The sequence below is a fragment of the Oncorhynchus gorbuscha genome, linkage group LG23, assembly GCF_021184085.1.
Source record: "Oncorhynchus gorbuscha isolate QuinsamMale2020 ecotype Even-year linkage group LG23, OgorEven_v1.0, whole genome shotgun sequence".
NCBI lineage: Eukaryota > Metazoa > Chordata > Actinopteri > Salmoniformes > Salmonidae > Oncorhynchus > Oncorhynchus gorbuscha.
In genome coordinates this window covers 52593512-52612147 of record NC_060195.1, presented here as the reverse complement: position 1 = coordinate 52612147, position 18636 = coordinate 52593512, and the positions used below count along the sequence as shown (strand labels likewise).

The 18636-nt window shown below is 42.9% G+C and overlaps 1 protein-coding gene across 1 annotated transcript in view; it reads left to right on the top strand.

The window, feature by feature from the left end:
- The first annotated feature begins 2 nt into the window (after positions 1 to 2).
- The window catches only part of LOC124011360 (intersectin-1-like), a 65282-nt gene continuing 46648 nt past the window's right edge, over positions 3 to 18636 (top strand). The window contains 1 exon segment of the mRNA XM_046324658.1: positions 3 to 166. The gene's annotated coding sequence lies outside the window, so the exon portion shown is untranslated.

Genomic DNA, 18636 nt, shown 5'->3' with positions numbered 1-18636 from the left:
ATTTGCGTAGCCTTACGGCGGGCCCTTGGTGGAAGGGAATTTGCAATTACAGGGGAAATATCTCGCTAAATCGACCGTTGCAGGGGAATTCATTCATTTCTATCTTATAAGTAACACACAGTTCCTTAGCTTATCAATTATTTAAGAATGGAAAACGAACGATGAGGTAAGAAAAATATGTTTAATCAATCAGTAAAAATGTGGAAGAATTGCTGGCTAGTCTAGCTAACTGGTAACAGTGGCTAGTAGGGGGCAGTCAAGACGGAGGGTAGGAAATCGCTGCACTGCACTTATCAGCCCATTTCGTGTTATTAGCTAGCTAACCAGTCATATGCCATTGTATGCATTTTAGTATGTGATATTTCAAAGGTTCCTTTACTTTAGCCAACCAAGTTAATTTGTGTTGAATGTTAAGTTAAGCAAGCTACCTAACGTTAGTTAGCAATGATTTACATTAACGTTGGTTAACAACTAACGTTAGACGGATTAATCAGACTGTAATGCACAATGAATTGCTAACGTTAAATTATGTACAGGCTGAAACGTTTGTGTGCAAAATCTTGTAAGTGTTCCTTACAAGACATAATTTTGAATATTTCAATTTACTCTACCGGTTGTCTCTGTGGTTCGTCTTTCCCTTCAGCTGCTCTTAATTTGAGACAAAATATCCACAATAAATAATTGTTTACCCGACTAGAGAGCAAGTAGGTAGTTACATATGTTACTATGTTGTTGGGTTCGGCACCGAGGTAATAAAGGTAGTTTTATTGGATATTATCTCGTCAATAGATATTTGACCAAGCAAGCATTCAGAATATAACATTTGCATTGTTGTGGCATGCATGCTCAATAGCTATTGATGAGAGAGAACTGAATATATAATGTAAAACAAATTTGACCTAGGTGCCTAACTGAACCATATACCTACCTACTGCTAAAAAGTTGGATAAACAATACTTTCCTGTGGATATTGTGTGTCAAATTTCGAGCATCTGGACAAGGACAAACTGCACAGACAACCGGTAGAGTAAGTTTCAACGCAATTTTATTTTGCAACATTCTGGCTTTTAAGGAACATTTAACAATATTTTTCACACGAATGTGTCAGACTGTATATACCAATTAATTGTGTATTACAGCCTGACTAATCAGACTAGCTAGCAGCCAATCATGTAATCCAACGGCTAGCAGACTGACTAGCTAGCTAACGACGGTCCATTGACAGTTAGCTGGCCAGTTAGCTTGCTACCTATATATGCTTTAATTTTAATATTTTGCTTAGCTTCAATAGGAATGTCATGGCCATAGCTTTCTATTTGCAATAGAAAAGAAGGCTTTGGACCTAGCCATATCTAATTTGCTAGTTAGCTATTGCCAAAAGCTGGGTTGTGCCCTTGCCCTGACATCATTAGTCTTGCACAGGTTGGATTATTTTGTTTCTTCTGTTTAGCTAATGAAATTAATATCCCTCAAAAACGTGTCTACTCTAGGATATTTCTGTCTGACATCTCACCATGCCACTAGCATGCATTTGTGTGTGTTTGTCAGAGGGAGACCTGCAGAGGAAGAGTGAGTGAGTGTTTTTTAACAGCCATGTTTGGCATTGCCTCACACACACCCAGTAGCCCCACCTAAACCAAGCTCCACTGTCTGAATCTAGAAGCCATGCTTGGCTGTCAAGAAAGATCTAATAAATTATTAATGTGCATTGAACTTTGTTGCTGTCAATGACACCCTACCCCAACTTATCTTGATTTCAGGGGCATGAAGGAAGTGACATGCTTTGATTTTGGTCACAAGGCCATAGCATAGAGTGCCTTTTGCCACCACAATTTCACTTTCCAGCGCTATTGCCTGCTGAATTTTGGCTGACTTGTAGGAGACCCACTGTGCTCCTCTGGTGCACATTTTTAGTGTTAGCATGCTAATTCAGTTATTTGATTTTCTGCTTTGGCGTCTTAACAGCAAAGGCTGGGGGAACTGCTTTGCTTGACTTGCATCTCCCTCTCAAATGGGGCTTTGGATTTTTCTGTTTATCAGCTTTATTCAATACTATAGATTACGGCTGGGCGGTATACTGTATTTTACTATATACCGGTATTGATGCATGGACCATTTGGGGTTTTTACTTAACCTTCTATAATGGTATTTGAATATTTGATTTGTTAAATGTGATTTGCCTTGTGTAACCTACATTTTTGTAGTTTAAACCACTACGACGATAGGCCGTCATAGTTAAGAACAAATTCTTATTTACAGACTTGCCTAGTTAAATAAAGGTTAAATAAAAATAACTTGAGTCATCCCTCTCCATACTCTCCATTCCTTTTTCCACACAGACCTCCTTCTATTAAGAAATCCACAAGCGTTCTAAAATGACACTTAGTTTATTTTTCTTACATCTGCAAACAGCTAGTTTTTCCTTACCATGTTTTAGCTAAATCATGTTAGCTGCTAATGCTAATAACTCGTTAGCTAGCTGGCTAGCTAGCCATTAAAAATCCTTTGGTTCCTACCCTGTCACAATAACTCCTACCTGACATTTTCATTTGTTGTCATTTCAAACAACACTGTATTTAAAGTGCCCACTAATATTTATATTCCATGGGAGGACGGCTCATAATAATGTCTGGGATGGAGTATAATGGCTGGAATGGCGTGAATGGTATCAAACATGTTTTCAGCCATTATTATGAGTTGTCCTCCCCTCAGCAGCCTCCACTGTTATATTATAAATATAGAATTAGAATAAACATTCTATTTCCATGATTCCAAATGTTCACCCAAGTGTGTTGATCTAAATCGCAAGTCAAATCACAATTGCAACATTTGGTGACAAATAAGTTCTCCATTTTTTGGGGGCCCATATTGTGCAGCCATGTGAGGAAATGCAGAAAATGATTAAAGTGCAGTACATTTTTTGGTTGAATTGAATAGTATAAAACATTCAGAATGAAGTGACCCATTGAAATCACTTAGAATGTATGCTGCCACCCGAGGGGCACGTACTACTCATAAAGCAAATTTCTAAACATAAAATTATGTCATACTGAGAGAGAAAAAACTGATATGATAATTTGGCCATATCGCTGAGCACTACTATGGAGTCATGGCAAGAAAACAGCCAGCGCAATGTTCTGTGTTAAGAAATGCAGTCCTGTTGACGGTAGGTAGATTCACTATACACATAGTATTGACTTGGCTTTTGAACTGGGAATTCTCCCCTCAGGACTGAACATGGTGTGGTTATTGCAGAGGGTATTCCAGACTTTTCATAGCGCAGGGAAAACAGCCCACCAAACCTAATCGTTTCTGCGTTTTTACATTAACCTTTGACTGAGCTGATCTGCATCGGGTCTTATGGGCTGACTGATAGGCAGTGGGCTTGTGTGTGTGTGTGTGCGCATGCATGTGAGGAGAGAGCTTTGGCTGCACAGTTGCAGATACTGCAGCGTTCCTATCTATCGCTCCTGGGTTGCTCAGCTACAGGGCAACCTTGACTTGACATTGGCTGGAGCATGGCGTTTCAGGTCCTCGACAGGAAAGTGTCACATTAAATTCCCACCAGCAATCCACACAGTCAACTGCAGTGCATTTTTTTTCCCCCAGCATATTTAGTTATACTGCCAAAGCAACATGATATAGGTTACAGCTAGATATGTTTCAAAGAAGCAGGCAATGCCCTTGTCCTGGCGTACACCATAGACACTGTTGCTAACCGAGTGCCCAGTTCCCCACCTCAACCTTTTGACCCTTAACCAGTGAACCAGAGCTGCCCTTTGGGGACCAGACTGCCAATTGGTTGCACAGCATTTACATTTACATTTAAGTCGTTTAGCAGACGCTCTTATCCAGAGCGACTTACAAATTGGTGCATTCACCTTATGACATCCAGTAGAACAGTCACTTTACAATAGTGCATCTAAATCTTAAAGGGGGGGGGGATGAGAAGGATTACTTATCCTATCCTAGGTATTCCTTAAAGAGGTGGGGTTTCCGGTGTCTCCGGAAGGTGGTGATTGACTCCGCTGTCCTGGCGTCGTGAGGGAGTTTGTTCCACCATTGGGGGGCCAGAGCAGCGAACAGTTTTGACTGGGCTGAGCGGGAACTGTACTTCCTCAGTGGTAGGGAGGCGAGCAGGCCAGAGGTGGATGAACGCAGTGCCCTTGTTTGGGTGTAGGGCCTGATCAGAGCCTGGAGGTACTGAGGTGCCGTTCCCCTCACAGCTCCGTAGGCAAGCACCATGGTCTTGTAGCGGATGCGAGCTTCAACTGGAAGCCAGTGGAGAGAGCGGAGGAGCGGGGTGACGTGAGAGAACTTTGGAAGGTTGAACACCAGACGGGCTGCGGCGTTCTGGATGAGTTGTAGGGGTTTAATGGCACAGGCAGGGAGCCCAGCCAACAGCGAGTTGCAGTAATCCAGACGGGAGATGACAAGTGCCTGGATTAGGACCTGCGCCGCTTCCTGTGTGAGGCAGGGTCGTACTCTGCGGATGTTGTAGAGCATGAACCTACAGGAACGGGCCACCGCCTTGATGTTAGTTGAGAACGACAGGGTGTTGTCCAGGATCACGCCAAGGTTCTTAGCGCTCTGGGAGGAGGACATAATGGAGTTGTCAACCGTGATGGCGAGATCATGGAACGGGCAGTCCTTCCCCGGGAGGAAGAGCAGCTCCGTCTTGCCGAAGTTCAGCTTGAGGTGGTGATCCGTCATCCACACTGATATGTCTGCCAGACATGCAGAGATGCGATTCGCCACCTGGTCATCAGAAGGGGGAAAGGAGAAGATTAATTGTGTGTCGTCTGCATAGCAATGATAGGAGAGACCATGTGAGGTTATGACAGAGCCAAGTGACTTGGTGTATAGCGAGAATAGGAGAGGGCCTAGAACAGAGCCCTGGGGGACACCAGTGGTGAGAGCGCGTGGTGAGGAGACGGATTCTCGCCACGCCACCTGGTAGGAGCGACCTGTCAGGTAGGACGCAATCCAAGCGTGGGCCGCGCCGGAGATGCCCAACTCGGAGAGGGTGGAGAGGAGGATCTGATGGTTCACAGTATCGAAGGCAGCCGATAGGTCTAGAAGGATGAGAGCAGAGGAGAGAGAGTTAGCTTTAGCGGTGCGGAGCGCCTCCGTGATACAGAGAAGAGCAGTCTCAGTTGAATGACTAGTCTTGAAACCTGACTGATTTGGATCAAGAAGGTCATTCTTGCAGCATTCACTGCAGGATCTGTGGGCCCGAGATTGACAAGCCATCTGATAGTTAGATGGTTGTATGATGGTTTCTTAAACACCAACTCCCCTTTATCCAAGGTCATGTTAGTTTGATGGGCGATAATTCTGATGTTGGTGCTGCAGTTGGGATTCCCTCAAATACTGTCTGCATGCAGTTTGGATCTCTCTTGGAGATGGTGGAAAGAACTGTGTGTGTTGCACAGTTCGCACCTCTGTACAGTGCATTCGGAAAGTATTCAGACCCTTTGACTTTTGCCACATTTTGTTACAAATTCTAAAATCTGCATGCAATTTGGATCTCTCTTGGAGATGGTGGAAAGAACTGTGTGTGTTGCACAGTTCGCACCTCTGTACAGTGCATTCGGAAAGTATTCAGACCCTTTGACTTTTGCCACATTTTGTTACGTTACAGCCTTATTCTAAAATGTATTAAATCGACACCCCCCCCCCCCAATCTACACACATTACCCCATAATTACATTTTTGCTCAATTATTTATGTGTGTGTGTGTGTGTGTGTGTGTGTGTGTGTGTGTGTGTGTGTGTGTGTGTGTGTGTGTGTGTGTGTGTGTGTGTGTGTGTGTGTGTGTGTGTGTGTGTGTGTGTGTGTGTGTGTGTGTGTGTGTGTGTGTGTATGTATGTGTATATATGTATGTGTATATATATGTGTATATGTATGTGTATGTATATGTATGTATGTATATGTATGTATGTATATATATGTGTGTGTATATATTTTTTAAACTGAAAAATCACCTTTTAAATAAGTATTCAGACCCTTTACTCAGTACTTTATTGAAGCACCTTTATCAGCAATTACAGCCTCGCGTCTTCTTGGGTGTGACGCTACAAGCTTACACCTGTATTTGGGCAGTTTCTCCCATTCTTCTCTTCAGATCCTTTCAAGATCTGTCAGTGTTGGGTGGGGAGCGTTGCTGCACAGCTATTTAAGGCTCTCCAGAGATGTTTGCTGGGGTTCAAGTCCGGGATCTGGCTGGGTCACTCAAGGACATTCAGATACTTGTCCTGAAGCCACTCCTGCGTTGTGTTGGCTGTGTGCTTAGGGTTGTTGTCCTGTTGGAAGGTGTACCTTCACCCCAGTCTGAGGTCCTGAGTGCTCTGGAGTAGGTTTTCATCAAGGATCTCTCTGTACTTTAGGTGCCTTTTGGCAAACTCAAAGCGGGCTGTCGTACCTTTTACTGAGGAGTGGCGTCCATCTGGTCGCTCTAGCATAAAGGACTGATTGGTGGAGTGTTGCAGAGATGGTTGTCCTTCTCAAAGGCTCTCCCATCTCCACAGAGGAACTCTAGAGCTCTGTCAGTGGCCATCGGGTTCTTGGTCACCTCCCGGACCAAGGCCCTTCTCCCCCGATTGCTCAGTTTGGCCGGGCGGCCAGCTCTAGGAAGAGTGACACCTCCTTTTTATTCCTTTCTTCAGCCGATCCAAATGGGCCCATGTCTGTGCGACTTGATCACTTCGTATGTCTGTGTTTTACTAGCTTTTTCTCCTACACTTTTTTGTTTGGATTTTTCACAATGCTTTTTTTGCCGCTATTAGTATTCTTCTGAGCAGCTCAAGGACACTATAAAAGTCACTTGATAACTTAAACAGTATCCCCACCTGTGCAGGGATTTTTCTGACATAGGCAGCACGCCCAAGGGTTTCTAAGTCCAAACTGAACATTTCCAAACTATGAAGTATTGATTTTGTTATTAAGTTTGAGCACAAGAACACAGCATTAGCCATGGCATATTTTCCTGCCATTATATGCATTATCTTTAAAACTGCAAAGTTTTCTCAGCTCCATGGCAGATTATATAGAATCCTTGGAAATTTGCTTTAAAACTGCATTTTCTCTGTTTCATGGAGAAATTCCTAGAACTGCAAGAAATTAGCTTGAATGCTAAAATGGCTAAATAAATGTTTAAAAATGAATCCTTGCCGACAGTGCCAATAATATTTTTTTGTGTGTAAAATAATCTATTATTATTTTAAATCTAATTTGACCAACATAATACATTTAATTGATATGATTACAAATCTGTTTTCACATCAATAAATGGCTTCATTGTTATGCTACTTATCATGATTTACATAAATGGCATATATATATATAATTTAAGAGACCATGGAAGTTTTTGTAGGTCAACCTGTTTTTTGGAGTCCAGCGTTTTGAATTATTTTTAATTCTGTTTTGATTTGTTTAAAAATGGTTTAAGGTGACAAGTTGTTTTATAGTCAATACATTTTTGTCTTCCAAATCCTATTGTTCACAATGCAGTCCACCATACATCTTTAGTATTGTCATCCATTTGAGTATCAAAAACACAGTGAAAGACAGTCTTGCAATTTATACATGCATCAAAATCAATTATTCTCATCAGGTACCATATTTATTTAGTTCTGTAGCAGTTCAATAAAATATGTTTTAAACTCCTCACTACAATTTGGCATTGCCACGTCCCCTGCCACGCCAACCATCTAAGCCTCTTTGATCCTGAAAAAACACTCCTGTGCCATTAGTCAGCCCCACTTGGTGCTGTAGGGTTGTGACCTGCAATATTTTTTCCACAACGAAAACACAAAGTAGGCCACCTATTTGGTCCTTTTTAAAAACCTGTTGTATGTCAAATATTGTGGGATATAGCTTGGAAAATAAATAAATGTGACTCTGAATGACAACATAATGACGTTTCCTTCCAATATTAGGGATTTTTTTTTTTAAATAAGGTAAATCCGGTTTGTTTTGTTTCCTTGCCATGATATTAATGAGGATTGTGTTACTGGTAGGGTCTCGGCCCTAATATTTAGGCCATATCAAATCAGATTATGTCACATGTGCCAAATACAACAGGTATTTGTTGACCTTAGAGTAAAATGCTTACTTACAAGCACCTAACCAACAATGCAGAGTAAAGAAAAAGTTAGAAAAATGTCAAATAAATGAAAGTAAAAATTGTAAAACAATTAAAATAACGAGGCTATATTAAAGGGGTACCGGTACCGAGTAAATGTGCAGGGGTATAGGGTAATTGAGGTAATATGTACATATAGGTAAGGAATATATGTGTAGTGTCAATATGTGTGTGTTTTGTGTGGAGTCAATATGCTTGTGTGTAGTATGTGTGGATATGTGGTTAGTCCAGTGAGTGTACATGGAGCCTGTGCAAGAGAGTCGGTGCAAAAATCTATACTAAATTAGAATAAAATAAGGCGGTCAATGCAAATGGTCCAGTTAGCCATTTAATTAACTGTTTAGTAGTCTTATGGCTTTGGGGTAGAAGCTGTTAAGAAGCCTTTTGGTCCCAGGCATGCTGTTCTGGTACCTCTTACTGTGCAGGAGCAGATAGGACAATCTATGACTTGGGTGGCTTGATTCTTTAACAATTTTTAGGGCCTAGCCCTAATAGGTTCACAGTCCCTCTACTTAGCCACTGTTGTCCTCCAGTGTGGCACTGCTGTTGACGTCAACATTACAGGCATGAATGTGATAACAGTAGCGGCACAGGACTTTCACACCAGAGTGTGTCTAGGTGAGGGTGAGAGGGACGTGAAGTGGGGTCTATTATTACCCCTCACACTGTCCCGTCACCCCATGCCCCACTTAAGATGGAGAACAAAAACACATCGACTTCCAGTTCCACATAGGGGAGCAAAGGGTCGGAAACTTTACGGTAAATTTCCAGAGTTCTTTTCTGGGAGTTTTCCATGGCAAGTTAATTTTGCTTAAATGATCTAAAAACAGTGAACCTTTTTTTTGCGGGATACACATAAGGAAATTCTAGTTCTTATGGAATATTTTGGTTAAACTATCCTAAATTAAATGGAAATGCAACCCTCTGCATGCACAGTGTATTCTTCCGTCACGTGCAGTCAGTGCACTCTTCCATCACATGTACAGCTGATTCTCAAGATCTTGCATACACATGAGATGTTATTGAGCCCACACTACTACACTGTCTGAGCCAAGGACTACATGCTTTCTGGTAAGTTTTGATTACAATACTGGGTGGGGTGAATATATTTCATGACATGAGTTAACTAGTAAATAGTAGCCTACAGCAAAGTGTGCTTTAAATCATTTCAAACTTGTGAACAATTTCTGCAAGTTAGTTTTTGCTACCATGTGGGTTTTAGCTTGCTTGAGTGGTAATTCACCTGTTTCCATTCATGTTTCATTTTAAAACATTTATCCTACACGGAAGTTGTTTACTCCATTTATCTCTACATTTCCTTTTACTATTTTTTTTTTTCTAATCTTCACAGGAAAATGCCACGGGCACTATCTGATGTGTGGAGACATTTCACTGCAGCTGATGTAGAAGGAAAAGCTGTGTACATTTGCAAATACTGTGCCAAATCATATGTGAAGAATGCAACAAAGATGTAGAATCATCTGGCCAAGTACATAAAGTTCCCTCAGCGCTCTCAACACGCAACCTCTGACAAAAGACCCTCTACTTTTATTCAAGGTGAAAATGATGAATCAGACACCTTATCGATAGCGACAGCTCATGGTCCTCCTGGAATCAGACGTTTTTTTGACTCAATGGAGGAACATAGTCAGAGAAATGCTGATAAATGTCTTGCTCAAGCTGTGTATGCAACTGGTTCACCTCTTGATGCTCACAGGTAATGTGTATTTAAGAGATTTCTGAATGTTCTTTGCCCAGCATACACCCCTCCAACCAGACATGCTTTATCTACTAATTTGCTGTTCAACAGAGTTCAAGTGAAGGTCAAGCAAATCATAGAGAAAGCAGACTGTATTGCAATCATCTCTGATGGGTGGTCGAATGTTCATGGGCAAGGAATAATGAAGTACATCATCTCCACCTACTCAACCAGTATTCTAAAAGAGCACAGACACACCGATCTCTACATTACAGATTAGCTGAAGGCAGTCATCAATAACCTTTGACCACAGAAGGTATTTGCACTGGTGACAGACAATGCTGCGAACAAGAAGGCTGCTTGGTCTAAAGTGGAGTCCTACCCTCATGTCCCACCCATTGGCTGTGTTGGTCATTCTTTGAATCTGCTCCTCAAGGACATCATGGCACTGAAAACAATGGATACACTCTACAAGAGAGCCAAGGAAATGGTTCGATATGTGAAGGGTCATCAAGTTATATCAGCAATCTACCTTACCAAGAAAAGTGAGAAGAATAAGAGCACCACATTGAAGCTGCCCAGCGACACCCGTTGGGCGGGTGTTGTCATCATGTATGATAGTCTCCTGGAGGGGAAGGAGTCTCTCCAAGAAATGTCCATATTACAGTCTGCTGATATGGACAGCCCCATCAAGAGGATCCTCCTGGATAATGTATTTTGGGAGAGTGTGGTAAGCAGCCTGAAATTCCTGAAAGCTATTGCACGGATTGAGGGAGACAATGCCATCCTGTCTGATGTTCAGACTCTGCTTGCAGATGTAAGAGAATACATCTGTAGTGCCCTGCCCACTTCACTGTTGCTCCAAGCAAAGGAAACTGCATTTCTGACATACATCAAAAAGTATGTAGCCTATACACGCCGCAGCGTACATGTTGGACCCCAAGTATGCTGGCAAGAGCATCCTGTCTGGTGCAGAGATCAACAAGGCCTATGGTGTCATCACTACTGTGTTTCGCCACATTGGCCTGGATGAGGGCAAGGTTCTTGGCAGTCTGGCGAAGTACACTTCCAAGCAAGGGCTTTGGGATGGAAATGCAATATGGCAGTGTGCCAACATATCTCATCAGCCAACTGGTGGAAGGGACTTTGTGGATCTGAGGCTCTTTCCCCTGTTGCCTCCATCATCCTCCAAATCCCACCAACATCAGCTGCCTCAGAGCGCAACTGGTCCTTGTTCGGGAACACGCACACCAAAGCACGCAACAGGCTGACCAATACAAGGGTTGAACAATTGGTGGCCATCAGGGCAAATTTGAGGCTTTTTGAGCCTGACAACGAGCCATCTTCAACAAGGTTGGAAAGTGACAGTGAAGATGAAGCCTCAGAGTCTGATGTTCAAGAGGTGGACATTGGAGAAGGTCCAGGGAGAAGACACGGAAGCCTGAGAGGAAGACCGTCTAGAAACTAAAGCTTTGGTTATCATTTTACAGGTGTTAAATGTTTTTGGGAGATGTGATGATCATTCAATATTCTTTCTTTTGTTGCTCAGTGAAATCATCCCATGTGAAGAGTCAACTCATTTGATTAAAGTTCAATTCATAACAAAATTGTTGTTTTTTATTTCTATTGGAAGGATTATAATTTGCAATTGTCTACTTACGATAAAAGTTTTTTCTGTTTCCATATGATATGGTAAATATATCCAATGCAAAAAAACAACATTTAAATGGTATTAAAATGAATTCTCATATATTCCCATTAATTCCCACTGAAGGTTTCTACCTCTGAATATTCCCCAAAATGTATAACCCTAGTAACACATGTTTTGTTCACCATCTTAATTCCCTCATCCACTTAATGAAGAGGGAAGAATTGGCCCAAAGAGTAATACCCAGGATTTATTGCTTTGTCTGGTTGGTTGGTGTGTATCAGGGCTGTATCTAACTCCCCCCTTGAGATAACATGGTCAGCTCATACTCAGAGAAAACAGCCCTAAGCCTGACTAACTTAGTGTACTCAGGGCTTAGTGGACTCACATCTGCTCTGGCAGGCCCAATGAGAGGGCCTTGACCCATGTCACCCTAAAGCACTTGTTAGTTACTAATCCATTATGCATACATACAGTGCCTTCAGAAGGTATTAACACCCCTTGACTTTTTCCAAGTTTTGTTGTGTTACCAGCTGTCAGATTTTTGGGTCACTGGCAATGTCAGTAGAATTATGTTTATCGGCATTTTTTTTTAAATGAAAAGCTGAAATGTCTCGTCAATAACTATTCAACCCCTTTGTTATAGTAATTCTAAATAGGTTCATGAGTATAACGTTGCTCAACAAGTTTCATAATAAGTTGCATGGACTCACTCTATGCAATAGTGTTTACCTAATTGCTGTACCCCACACATACAATCTGTAAGGGTCTCTCAGTCGAGCAGTGTATTTCAAACACCAATTCAACAAAATCAAATGTTCTTAGTCACATGTGCCCGAATACAACAGGTGTTTTATTTTTTTTATTTCACCTTTATTTAACCAGATAGGCAAGTTGAGAACAAGTTCTCATTTACAATTGCGCCCTGGCCAAGATAAAGCAAAGCAGTTCGACACACAACGACACAGAGTTACACATGGAGTAAAACAAACATACAGTCAATAATACAGTATAAACAAGTCTATATACGATGTGAGCAAATGAGGTGAGGTAAAGGCAGAAAAAGGCCATGGTGGCAGAGTAAATACAATATAGCAAGTAAAACACTGGAATGGTAGATTTGCAGTGGAAGAATGTGCAAAGTAGAAATAACAATAATGGGGTGCAAAATAAATACAGTAGGGAAAGAGGTAGTTGTTTGGGCTAAATTATAGGTGGGCTATGTGCAGTAATCTGTGAGCTGCTCTGACAGTTGGTGCTTAAAGCTAGTGAGGGAGATAAGTGTTTCCAGTTTCAGAAATTTTTGTAGTTCGTTCCAGTCATTGGCAGCAGAGAACTGGAAGGAGAGGTGGCCAAAGAAAGAATTGGTTTTGGGGGTGACCAGAGAGATATACCTGCTGGAGCGCGTGCTACAGGTGGGTGATGCTATGGTGACCAGCGAGCTGAGATAAGGGGGGACTTTACCTAGCAGGGTCTTGTAGATGACATGGAGCCAGTGGGTTTGGCGACGAGTATGAAGCGAGGGCCAGCCAACGAGCGCCTACAGGTCACGATGGTGGGTAGTATATGGGGCTTTGGTGACAATTGATTGCACTGTGATAGACTGCATCCAATTTGTTGAGTAGGGTATTAGAGACTATTTTTTTAAATGACATCGCTGAAGTCGAGGATTGGTAGGATGGTCAGTTTTACAAGGGTATGTTTGGCAGCATGAGTGAAGGATGCTTTGTTGTGAAATAGGAAGCCAATTCTAGATTTAACTTTAGATTGGAGATGTGGGTCTGGAAGGAGAGTTTGCAGTCTAACCTGACACCTAGATATTTGTAGTTGTCCACGTATTCTAAGTCAGAGCCGTCCAGAGTAGTGATGTTGGACAGGCGGGCAGGTAGCGATCGGTTGAAGAGCATGCATTTAGTTTTACTTGTATTTAAGAGCAATTGGAGGCCACGGAAGGAGAGTTGTATGGCATTGAAGCTTGCCTGGAGGGTTGTTAACAGTGTCCAAAGAAGGGCCAGAAGTATACAGAATGGTATCGTCTGCGTAGAGGTGGATCAGAGACTCACCAGCAGCAAGAGCGACATCATTGATGTATACAGAGAAGAGAGTCGGCCCAAGAATTGAACCCTGTGGCACCCCCATAGAGACTGCCAGAGGTCCGGACAGTGTAGGTGTACAGTGAAACGGTTACTTACGAGCCCCTAACCAACAGTGCAATTGTTTTAAGTGATAAGAATAAGAGATAAAAGTAATACAAGAGCAGCAGTAAGAAATAATATATACAGGGGATGCCGGTACAGAGACCAGGGAGGTTTTCCAGTGCCTCACAAAAGGGCACCTGTTTATAGATTGGTAAAAATAAGAAAATACATGATCAAAATAACGTTTTTATTTCTTAGGTAATCCATTGTAAAAATTAAAATAAAGTTATTTTACACTTGAGGTTGTGCAAAACTACTTTTTTAGCACAGCGTGCTGATCTTAGGTACTCGTCCTCACCTCGTACTTATTACTGCAGCACAGCCGTGCTATAAAAAAAAAGTTTTGCACAACCTCGAGTGTACAATTGCTTTTCTACAATGGGTTACCAATGAAATAAAAATGTTCTTTTGATCAATGTATTCATATGCTACTATTTCATCCCTCAATTAAAATATATGCCTAGTCCCAACACGTTTCTAGCCAAGCCAGCTGGCCGTTCATTCTATCAGTTATGTTGCCAGACACAATCGTTAAGTATTTTTGTTCTCTATTTATGGACACAACACAGTCGTTGGTTCTAAATGTGCCGTTTCCATTCTGGCTGGCAACACTCTTATCCCTTGTTTGCTAGCTAGCCAACTATGGCTAACAGTCGCGTCAAACCGTGCAGCTGGAATAACTGCAAAACGATTAAAGCCAATCGTAACTGTTGAAATGATAAAGAGATCTACATTCATACAGTTAGTGTCCAGCTCCCAAACAATACATGAAATGAAAGCAAGACAGTCGGGGAGCATTGACAATTTACAAAACAAGTTTGAGCTGTGAAAATGTGCAGAGGAAGCGAAACTGGGACAGTCCATGTTGTCCTATGAGCAGGTGTAACGGATGTGAAACGGCTAGCTTAGCGGTGTGCGCTAAATAGCGTTTCAATCAGTTACGTCACTTGCTCTGAGACCTTGAAGTAGTCTCTGCAAGGGCCGCCGCGGCTTTTGTGGAGCGATGGGTAACGATGCTTCGAGGGTGACTGTTGTCGATGTGTGCAGAGGGTCCCTGGTTCGCGCCCGGGTATGGGCGAGGGGACGGACGTAAAATTATACTGTTACATTGATGCTGTTGACCCGGATTACTGGTTGCTGCGGAAAAAGGAGGAAGGTCAAAAGGGGGGTGAGTGTAACGGATGTGAAACGGCTAGCTTAGTTAGCGGTGTGCGCTAAATAACGTTTCAATCGGTTACGTCACTTGCTCTGAGACCTTGAAGTAGTAGTTCCCCTTGCTCTGCAAGGGCCGCGGCTTTTGTGGAACGATGCTTAGAGGGCGACTGTTGTCGATGTGTGCAGAGGGTCCCTGGTTCGCGCCCGGGTATGCGCGAGGGGACAGACGTAAAGTTATTCTGTTACACAGGCAGAATGTTGTTCTGCACGGTTGACCTGTCCCCTGAGCTATGAGTGACACTGCAGTACGGTATACTGGTACCAAAATATCAGGTTACGTATGTTACCAACATTTTAGAATACCTTTCGTTTGATACTACCAACTTTTTTAGCTCTACCAATCTAAAGAACATACTGGCGCCTTTCTAAAGCGTTAAGTTTAAGCAACAGGCACTAGTCTCTTGTTTGCACAGGCCCAGTAATATCCACTTCACTTTCCTGCTCATATCCTACCAACCCTCACTCACCGGCTTTTGTCTGTCTGCTCTTCATGCGCGTATATTCCGCTGTCAGTTGTTTTATTTATTTAATTTTGCCGTGATGTCGAGCAGAGATGCAGACCCGGATGAATCTTCTGTTGTTAGATTTGTACATTTTGTTAAATTAACTTGATTGGCACAGCAAGAAGGGGTCTGCTACTCTTGAGATGTGCTTCAAAGGTAGGATTCATATAGGCCTAATGTAAGCCCAAACTATATAACAACTCTTTCTTTCTGGTGCTCCTTAAATTCTGTTTGGTGCCTAAAGTTTTAAAAGTTGGGAGCAGTATGTGTGCTTGTGGGAGAGAGATAATGGTGTGTGTGCTTATGAGAGGGAGACCAAGAGAGAGTGTGTAAGGAAGGGAGGGAGAGTGTGTCTGTGTGCAGTGTTTTCCCTTTACTGGCAAAATGACAATGTAGATCATTATGCATGTATATTCCTTCCTCCCATTCCTCCAGCCAAAGCACATGTAGGCCTTTGCGAATATCCAACTCCATGCGATGTCCTTCAAAAATGCATTATGTAGGCCTATCTTGTCTTCTGCGGAATAGACTACGTAGCCAGTTGATTACTGCCGCATGTTTCCAAGAAAAATTCTCCCAATCATCTGTGTTGCCATCTTTGTGTCTGCTTGCTGTCTGTCACAGGAGTTCAACTTCTTAACACTTCATTGGGCCATGCCCTCCCGCAGACTGCATACCTCTGCGATGACATCATGTGCGGCGGTGCACTTGTCAACTAGCCCCAGCCCTAGGCGTCTAGCCTGTCTGTCTTATAAGGGGCGTTCCACCACAACAGGAGCTTGCTAATTGATCAGATTATGCAGATAAATCTACCTTCCAGTCTCAGACCAGTGGCATCAGAGCCCCGGTCCTGTCTGGCTGGAACAAGAACGAGCAAACTGATAATTCCATAGAATCCTTCTCTAACTTTCCCTCCCTGTCTGTGTGCATGCATCCCAAATAGTGCCATATTCCTAATGTAGTGCACTACCTTGACCATAGCCTTATGGGCCCTGGTCAAAAGTTGTGCACTATAAAGGGAATAGAGTGCCATTTGGGATTCTGCCTCTCTGTCTCTCTGTCTCTCTCTCTCTCTCTCTCTCTGAACTGTCCTTTTCAAGACCCTGGGTCACAGGGAAACACTCATCACCACCAATGACAGTTAGAGGGAGAAACTAGGTCAGAGGGACAAAACAGCCTTGCCCACCCCCCTCTCTCATTTGCTTGGTATGTGTGAGGCGTGCGTGTCTGTGAGCCAGTAAGTGTAAGGCTAGATCAGTGTGTGATGAGGCTCTTGTGCGCCTCTCCAGGGAGATGTGAATGAAGTGTAGGATGGTGAATCGCTGTGGAGCAGCATGGTAATCTGCTCTGCTCTGTCTGCTCTTTGTGTTGACTCAAGCCTTTCTGCCTGGAGGACTGAGAGAAGCTGGCAGCAGTGTCAGTGCACTGCTGGCCTGGCTTTGCTCTTACGAAACAGAACCCTTCACAGCTCCGGAAAGTCACTCCTGTAATTAACGCACACAAACAAGCTTCTTTTTTTCTTTCAGAAAATGCGTAGTATGGGAATGTCGTAGGAAATTACTTATTTTTTTGTGAACAGAGAGAAATATACAGTGTTGCGTCTCTGTGTTGTTGAAATGTTTCAGCCTGCTTGGGGCTCACACTGTGAGGGCTGTACGGGAGGGGTGGTCTGGCTCTGATTAAAATGTCTTGGGTGCTGCTCCCTTCCCCCATTTTCTTTGTTTTACTGATACTCCGGCTATGGCTGTCCTCTCTCACCATGACGTTTGCACAGCTGGGAGATAACATTGGCCTCTCCTCCCTCCCCTCTCCATCTTCTCCCCTCTTTGTATGTCATTCATCCACTTTATAGAAACATGAAGAAGGCCCCCCCATCCCCTTTAATAGAAACATAAAAATAAATAAAAAACATGAGTAATGATACCATGGCTATATAGACTGACTCGGTACTGGTACCCAATGTGCAGGGGTACGAGGTAATTGAGGTATATATGTAGATATAGGGATAAAGTGACTAGGCAACAGGATAGATAATAAACAGTAACAGCAGTGCATGTGATGAGTCAAAAGAGTGAGCGCAAAAAGGGTCAATGCAGAAATTCAGGGTAGCTATTTAGCCTTCTTATGGCTCGGGGGTAGAAGCTGTTCATGCTCCTATTGGTTCCAGACTTGAAGCAAAAGGCTCCTTAACAGCTTCTACCCCAAGCCATAAGACGGCTGAACAATTAATCAAATGGCCAGCCAGCATATTTACATTGCCCCCCCCAACCTTTGTTTTTACACTGCTGCTACTCGCTGTCTATTATCAATGCATAGTCACTTTACAAATTACCTCAACTAACCTGTACCCCTGCACATTTACTTGGTACTGTGACCCCCTGTATATAGCCTCGTTATTGTTATATATTTTTATTTTGTAAATATTTTCTTAACCAACAATACTGCTCAAGAGAGTTAAGGGCTTCTAATTAAGCATTTCACGGTAAGGTCTACCTACACCTGTTGTATTTGGCGCATGTGACGAATAAAAGTTGATTTAGTACATCAGTACCACTTGCTGTGCGGTAGCCGAAACAACGCCTGGTATAGAGGTCTAGGATGGCAGGGAGCTCGGCCCCAGTGATGTACTGGGCCATATGCACTACCCTTTGTAGTGCCTTACAACCAGATGCCAAGCAGTTCCATACCAAGCAGTGATTCATCCTGGACACTGAAGAACTTGATGCTCTCAACCTGCTCCACTACAGCCCCGGAGATGTAAATGAGGGCGTGGCTCGGCACTCCGTTTTCTGTTGTCCGCGATCAGTTCCTTTTGTTTTGCTTACGTTGAGGTTGTTGTCCTGGCACCGCACTTACAGGTCTCTTACCACCTCGCCATAGGCGCTCTCTCTATATATATATATATTTTTTTAAAGTTATTTAGCAGACACTTGAACCGAATTGCTCCTGTAAGTCGATCTGGCTAAGTGACTTACTCAAGGGCACATCGGAAGATTTTTCACCTAGTCAGCTCTGGGATTTGAACCAACAACCTTTCGGTTACTGGCACAACGCTCTTAACTGCTAGGATATCTGCAGCCCTGTATAATTGTTGTCAGTGATCTGTCCTACCAGTGTGTCGGAAAACTTAATGATGCTGTTTGAGTCGTGTGTGTCCAGGGTCCAGTTGATGAGGGAGGTGTTTAATCCCAGGGTCCTTAGCTTCGTGATGAGCTTGGAGGGCTTCT